The sequence below is a fragment of the Crocuta crocuta genome, unplaced genomic scaffold (assembly GCF_008692635.1).
Source record: "Crocuta crocuta isolate KB4526 unplaced genomic scaffold, BGI_CrCroc_1.0 scaffold271, whole genome shotgun sequence".
Classification (NCBI taxonomy): Eukaryota; Metazoa; Chordata; class Mammalia; order Carnivora; family Hyaenidae; genus Crocuta; species Crocuta crocuta.
In genome coordinates this window covers 436,829-444,911 of record NW_027527824.1, presented here as the reverse complement: position 1 = coordinate 444,911, position 8,083 = coordinate 436,829, and the positions used below count along the sequence as shown (strand labels likewise).

Genomic DNA, 8,083 nt, shown 5'->3' with positions numbered 1-8,083 from the left:
ACAAGGGGGGCGGGTGGGGGGGAGGTAAGACTGCCAGAGCCGAGCTGCGGAGAATCATCAGTGAAAATAAGAGGCCCCCAAGGAGCCCACGGCAGCCTTTTCTCACTTGGCCAGCTGCAAGGAGCTCAGAGCTCATAGGAGGAGTTCTAGGCTCTGGGAAGGCTGGCGGCCTTAGCTACGGAGCAGGGCCATCCTCGGATGTGAGAACCAAGGGGGTTTCTAAAGTAACCCTCTTACTGAGGAGCTGGGCCAGGTCTGCACCATTACTGGGAGCACCTTGGTCTTTGGCTCTGGATCTGGAGGTGAGGGTTGCCCTGCATTTTCTCTATGTTGTCACTGGCTGTGGACAACTCCTGCCATTAGCTGCTTTGGGGCCACGGATAAGCCCTTTTCTGAGTCCTCTTCATTTCTTTCTCCTTGATTCATTGCCTATTTGAGGCTCTGAGAGTCAGCATTGGTGTCCCTTCGACAAGTCAGACATGTGCGTGTCTCCTACGCCTTCTTTAAGACTAACGCCCCTGGCACATTCCTTCTTGATGGTCTGTGAACACTGCAAGGTTTTATGAAAAGTAAGGCAGCCCCATGGAGTCATCACTCTTTATGGAGCAAACCTTGCAGGTAACATAAATGAGTGAAGGGGACTAAGTTTAAGTGAAAGTGGCATTCCTCCAACTGATACATTTGTTTCTTCACGTCCACAAGAAACATGCTATTCCGAACTTTTGGAATGCCTGGCTCTTGTGCCTAAATGCCACTTCCCCACTTTTCAGAGACCCAGGTAACGAGAAATATTTCTCTCCTTAAAGAAAAACAGGAGTGTGTGATGACAAAATAGTGTGGCGGAGACAAGCAAGTTACAAAACACATACGGTGGGTACCTGGCTGGCTCAGTCGGTGGCGCGTGTGACTCTTGGCCTCAGAGTTGTGAGTTCAAGCCCCATGTCGGGCTGAGAGCTTACTTTAAAAATAAATAAATAAACAAATAAAAATAAAAGGTCCATTCTTTAAACAACAACAACAGAAAGCACATATGGCATCTAACAAGGATGAAGACCTCTCAGCTCATATGAGAGGGAGAGCTCAGTATAGCCAGATCTTCTGATTTTTCAGCAGAAACGGGAGATTCAGAATTTCATGTGAAATCTCCCAATTTTACAATGTTGGCTCATTTCCCTCCACTTCCCAACTGTGTTTCCATGCTCTTCCCACCACCAACCACCCTGTAGCCTTCCAGACCCTGTCTCTCCAGTCTTTACCCCTTTGCTGGGCTCTGTCTGCAAAACATATCCTCTGTTCCTCTGCCTGGAATCTCCTTTATTATTATTATTACTAATATTTATTATTATTTTAATGTTTATTTGTTTTTGAGAGAGAGAGAGAGCTTACACGTGCTCATGAGTGGGGGAGGGGCAGAGAGAGAGAGGGAGACACAGAATCCAAAGCACATTCCAGGCTCTGACCTGTCAGCACAGAGCCCAACGTGGGGCTTGAACTCTCAACCCTTGAGACCATGACATGAGTGGATGCTTAAATGACTGAGCCACCCAGGCACCCCCTGTCTGGGAATCTCTTAAGCAATTTCTCAAAACTCAGATCACTGTATACTTCCTTCTCTTTGCAAGATTAAGTGCTCTTCATTCTCTCTATGCTCACAGTACCCTGAACATACTTCAACAGACCTCTTACCACAATGTCCAGGAATTGCTGGTTTTCTTGTCTATTGTTCACCAGCCTGAAAACTCCCTGAGGGCAGAGACTTTCATGGGCTCTGACCTAAGAACCTCAGGTACGAGGATGGGAAACATGCCAAAAAAGGGAAAATAGTTTGATCAAAGGGGGAAATAAAAATTCAAGCAAGATAGAGAGTCAGAGGCTTGAACATTTAAAGTAATCGGTCCAAGAGGTGATAGCAGATGATACACAGAAGACAAGCCAAAGCCTGAGGAATAAGGATGATTAAAACAGGTTGGAAAGTGGAATGGTTTAAGATGGAAGCTGTGGATGAGGTAAGGGTGTCTGGAGCCCATTTTCATAGAGGGTACTGAGCGCACCTCTACACAGCGGTGAGTCTCACTCCCTTCATGTCTTAGTATTGGGCTCCACGGTTAGCTTGATAGTCTGGTGAGTTTGTCTTCTCCATCTCAAGGACTCCTCCTCAGCCAGCATTTGTTGAGCATCTTATTCTGTGTCAGGCACTGTTAGGCACCATAACTACAGAGCAGAATCAGATATGACCCCTGTGCTCAAGCTTGTAGTCTGGGAGAGGAAAGGGACATATGAATAGATAATGACAAGCAATGGAGATAAAGGATACCATGGAGAGAAGCACAAGGGTCTACAGGAGCATAGAGGAATGACTCCTGACCCAAGGTCTGGAAATGGTGATTTCCCTGAGGTCGTACAGCTAGGATTAGAACCTAGCCAGGATTAGAACCCAGGCCTGCCAGACTTAAAAGCCCTCTCATTCTCCATTGTAGAAAATTGGGAGGAGACAGAAATGACTTTATGGTGACAGGCGAAATTTATGTGTGTTGGTTTGGTTAAGATGCCAACTGCATGGTTAAAGGTTACAGTTGGTTTAAAAAGAAAGTTGCCTGAGATTTGGAAAGCAGAAGTGAATCAGTAACCATTGGTCACCGCAGTCGTGGACAGATGTGGATGGGCCAGCCGGTTCCAGCTTGCTTCCCTCTCCTTCCCACTCCACACTCAGCTCTTCCTAACTGCTAACTCTGCCGGCCAATCAAAGCTTCAAGCCCACCACCAGCAGTCTGGCTGTGGACCCACAGCCTTCTCTTGTAGACTTCTCCATCAGCTCCTCCTCCATCGCCCCATATCAGCTGGGTGTGCTTGGCTTTGCGGATCAACTGGTTGGTGACTCCATTGAATGTCCCCCTTACAGAGCTGCGTTGCTTCAGTCCCTCCCACAATTGTATAAGCTCTAACTTCTATAATAAATCCCTTATCCCACATCTCATAGCAGCTCCGGTGCCTTAGCTGAATGCTAACTGATATAGTGTGCTTTTCCCAGAGATGAAAATAATTGAGTGGAGAGAAGAGACTGAGTTTGGAAATCTAGCTTCACCAGTATCTCCATAACTCTAGTGCCCCTTTACACTTAGTAGTTCAGTAAATATTTGTTGAATTGAATTTTTAGGTTGCTTCCAGCTCTTCATTGGTACAAATATCACTGCAAAGAATAGTTTCTGGGGAAGGGAATTTTTTTGGATTTTATATTTTCTTCTTAATTCTTTCCCTAAGATCAATGCAAGGTATGGAGTCATTTATGGCTCAGGCTCTGAAGTTCTGACCCAGGACAATATCTGTTGTGTTGGCTACATGTGTTCTTCATCTCCTGGGGTACAATAGATTTTCCTCTGGCTTCAATTTCCCTCTCTCTCCATCACCTTCTGTCCCTTGCAAAAACAGAGAAAAACCTCACTCTTGTGCATTTTCTCCAAAGAAAGTATTTCACACTCTAATCAAATCAGCCAAAAAAGATATATTGGGTTACCCTTATGGGAATGCTCTTCTGGCCTGGCTGAGTTGGAAGTGGGGGAAACAAAGACATCTGGAAGTGGAGGCTCTGCTCACTTGGGCTGGACAGACAGCAATCAACTTTGAACCACTTAATTGCACGGGAATTTCCTCCTCGCTACTTAGACCATTCAGCACTTGTTGGGAGAAGACATGTTACATGCTCACTTTGCCTCCTGGAAAGCTGGGTTAAATGTTGTTTCAATTAGACAACCATTTACGGAATGCCTGTCCTAAACTAGTCTCTATGCTGGTTGCTGGGGATACTGCTCTTGAGGTGTTTTCAGCCAAAGTGGGAGAGAAACACAGTAAGTCATAGCACAAGTCAGCCTATAATAAGTGCTAGAAAAGAGACATTAAGCAAAGCACTATGGAACAGAGAAGGTAGCAATTATATCTGGGAGTGGGGGCAAAGAAGTGTTAAAGAATGTATAGGTAGAGGGAGGCAACACTTTTAAAGCACAGAGCTGGGTTTCACGGAGAAAGGTGAATGAATGGAGAGAGCTAACACCGAGTCACTGATCATCTATCCAGTGTTGGTCACTGAGCTAGGCGCTGTACATATGTTATCACATTAACCTTTCCTCAAACCCATCTGGTGGAAACTGAGGTAACTTTCTCAAGAACCTGAAAGAGGTAGAATTGGGATTCAAACCCAGACCTCTTTAACTTCCAGGGACATTCCCTGCTCCCATCTGTGCATGGAAAACTATTTTCAAGAGACATTTAAGACGGACTATAAAGAATGATGGTTTTAATAGCCTTCAAAAGGCCAGGGGGTGGAAGAAGGGATGGCATAAAACTATTCCAGACAGAGGAAGAATGGGAAGAGAACAGCCCCAGGGCAGGACATGAAGGTGCAAGGTTTGTCTGGGAAGCTTAGGCAGTCTGGAGTGACTGTGGGAAGACACTGCCACATGGCCACACCACTGTCTTCTCAGGTTCAACATGTCATCCAATAATTTACTCAACAGTGCTGGGAATTCAGAACTCAGCCTCTGTCCTTGCTCTCAAGAAGTCTCCAGTCAGTCTGGTGAGATTAAGTGCTTTCACCATAGACTCCCTTCTACACTTCAGCTCAGGGTGTGTGTGTGTGTGTGTGTGTGTGTGTGTGTGTGTGCACACGGGCACACACTCACCCAAGCATTATTTGGACCATTTCCTTCCCGCAATCATTTCTCAACAAATGCATTCCTCAGGCTCTCCATAAGCATGCATTCCTTTATTACCTCTGCCTTTAGCGAGGCTTGGATTTGAACCACTGGCCTTGACGTGCTAAGTTTAAAACTCATAACATCACAGCAAGCACCCTTTCAACCCAAGAGAGACCTGATCTGGTCTTCTCTAGTTCACTTAGAAAATAATGATCAATTCTAGGGTTGCAATGAAAAGATCTTCATTGGAACTGACAAGAAAGCAGACACCTTCTACCATTTCTCTGCAGACTTCACAAGTGCTCAACACTTCTTGGAAGAGAATATGGCTCCCAAGCCTTTCGTTCAGCTGGCTGGAGCAGAGTTTAAAAAAATGCATTTCATCTCTGGCAAATCACAGCAAAACGTCATAAACAGCTGGAAACTCTCTGAGGTGAAGACAAGTTGAATATTATGTTTGGATTTATAGCCCCCTCCCCCATGATAGATGACTTCCATTTCCGACAGGGTTATTATTTCCATCTTTATGAAATATCTTGGATCTCACCTTGGATAATTACTGATTATCATCAGCTCCTCACCTGAGGTGCCTTAGCATTTGGGTGAACCTGAAAAAAACTTTTTTCGCCCCAAAATGAACTAGGGAAAACTCAATGTGTGCGATTATGTCTTTATTTCTATTTTCATTTGCAATTCCCTTTGGTTTTCTAATGATCAAGTCATCAATCAGTGTCAAATCTCCATACAGAGCACAGATGGTATTTTTGCCACTTGGGTTCCAACGTGGATTAAATGACAATAACTTGTGTCATTAGGTCTGGTGCTGTCTCATGAGGTACTGTGGCAACCACAGACCCCAAAACTTTGAGGGTATATGTAAGATCTCAGAAGTCATTTAAGGTTTTTAGCCAAAGATGTACATTACAATCTTCTGAAATTTGATAGAGCTTGCTAAGTTAGTCCAACAAGTACTCCCAGTTGAGCCCCACTAAGAGCCTAACATCTGTCATCTCACTCCTTGAGGTTGCCATTCTATGTGCCCCTTTATACTTCCAAGCTTTACTTATTTCCTCTGCTGTGATACCCTTGATACTCCTGCCCCACTTCTCTGCCTGGTAAAGCCTGTTCACTCAAGAGGCCAGCCCAAATGCTACCTCTGCTTGAAGCCTTCTGTGATGAAAACCTTTGTCTTCCTGATTCCATAGCATCTTCTTAAACACTTTTATGAACATTGTGTTATCATGTTCCCCTATGGCATATAGAGCTATCTGCATGTGTCTAACCTCCCCACTCAACTGTGAACTCCAGGAGGATAATCATGGTACCTTATGCATCTGATCTCCAAAGCCTAGCATTGGGTCTAACCCTCATTCAATGAATAAGTGAGGAGGCCGACACCCAAAAGAAGTAGACCATACACTGGTCCATTTAATTTAGACAGATCTGGGCTTCCTCGGTATTTATTGACTAAATTGCTTACAAAAAAAAAGATACACAAGCATGTGCAAGGCAAGGCACTAAAGGGCCATAAGATTAGTTTTTAATATCCTTTTAAAAATATCACTTTCCCAGCAAGTGACAATAGCTGCTTTAATTTGAATTAGTAATGAAAGGCTGGATATCAACTTGAACTTGAGGATGTGTTTTCAGGAAAGCAGAAAGTCTCACAAAAATCCAATCTTTTTATTTTTTAATTTTTAGAGAGAGAGAATCTTAAGCAGGTTCCAAGCTCAGTGCAGAGCCCAACGCGGGGCTTTATCCCACAACCCTGGGATCATGACCTGAGCCAAAATCAAGAGTCAGATGCTCAACCAAGCCACCCAGGCACCCCCAAAATCCAAATCTTAACAGATTGGTTTAATCAGTGTAGGAAATGTCAGCCTGAAAATCACAAGACCTGCCCTTGGTTCCTGTGTGACTTTGTGTAAGTTACTTTGACTCTCTGGGTCTCAGATATCTCTGCTGTAAAATGGGGGATTAAACTGAATACCACTGAGATTTCTTCTAACTCTAATGTTCTATGACCTTTCCCAGAATCATTAGTCAACTGATGACACAGTTTCTTTATTTTGGTTCTGTTCCATCATAGGAGAATTCTCTTAGGAGAATGGACTATTCTTATTAAGATACTACAAAGTGCATGATTAAAGTTTTACAAAGTGCATGATTAAATCATAACAATAACATACATACCTAAAAGGAAACTTGAAAAATAAAGGGAAAAAAATCATTCATAGTTCTACCACTCTAATGGTAGAACTTTCCCTAGTAAGTTATTGTTTTGGCATGTTTTCTTCCATTTTTTTCCATATCTATATGTGTCATTTTACATAAATTTATGTATATACACATATGTATATGATTTTCCCACTTAAGCATACTCTTTAATGTTAACTGTTTGGAATTTTCAGTTTTTAAAAAGTTTTATTTATTAAGTAATCTCTACACCCAACATGGGGCTCGAACTCACAACCCTGAGATTAAGTCTCACACTTTTCCAACTGATCCAGTCAGGTGCCCTTTTAATTTTTATTTTAAATGATTACATTTAGTCTGTGTAGATATATGGGGTATGAAAATACTTTTCTATTATAAGAGGATTAGGTTGTCAGTTTTTTGACAGCATCGAAATTAAAATCTGTAAATACAACTTTTCTTATATTTTGGATTCTTCCCACAAATGGGAATCCTGTATCAAAGGGTATGAACATTTTTATGACTCACACAGCGCCCTGGCTTATTTTAGTAAAGCATCTGATTTTGCTGTGTAGCATTCTTTCACTGACCTCTGATAATAGTACCCTAATTTTCCTAAGGGAAGCCGAGCTCACCCCCACCCCCACTGCATGTACTTTGAAAAAATTGACTTTACCACTCAGCTTCCTCCTTTCCAGAGAGTAACATGTGGATAAGGCAAATCAGGGAGTTGCATTCCCCTGGCCACAGTTTAGGGATGGGCATGTGACCTAGATGGAGATAACACCAATCGGGCAAGACTTTTAATAAGACCATTGAAAGAGATAGCATGTGCCTCTTTTCTGCTGACGCTATAAGCAGGGAGGATGATATAAGCCCGGAATTGCTGGGAGCCAACACATGGAACGCGAGAATGAAGCCAACACAGTAGAAAACAGCTGAGAGATGGAGATACTCTAGATTCGGTAATGCCTGTTGCCAGAACTACTCTAGGACTTAAAAGTGAACCAAAAATTTTCATTGTTCCTTAAACCATTTCACCCATCCATCCACTCATGCCCACACACCCACACACTCCTAACTGGTACAAATAGGATTTTTAAAAATCCTTTTTACTTACTTTCTTTTTAAGTAATGAACTTTATTTTTAGAGCACTTTTAGGTTCACAGTCAAACTGTGTAAAAAGTTACCAAATTCC

At 42.9% G+C, this 8,083-nt stretch overlaps 1 long non-coding RNA gene across 1 annotated transcript in view; it reads left to right on the top strand.

Moving 5' to 3' along the window:
* The window catches only part of LOC144241704 (uncharacterized), a 52,754-nt gene that overhangs the window by 43,579 nt on the left and 1,092 nt on the right, over positions 1-8,083 (top strand). The window lies entirely within an intron of this gene.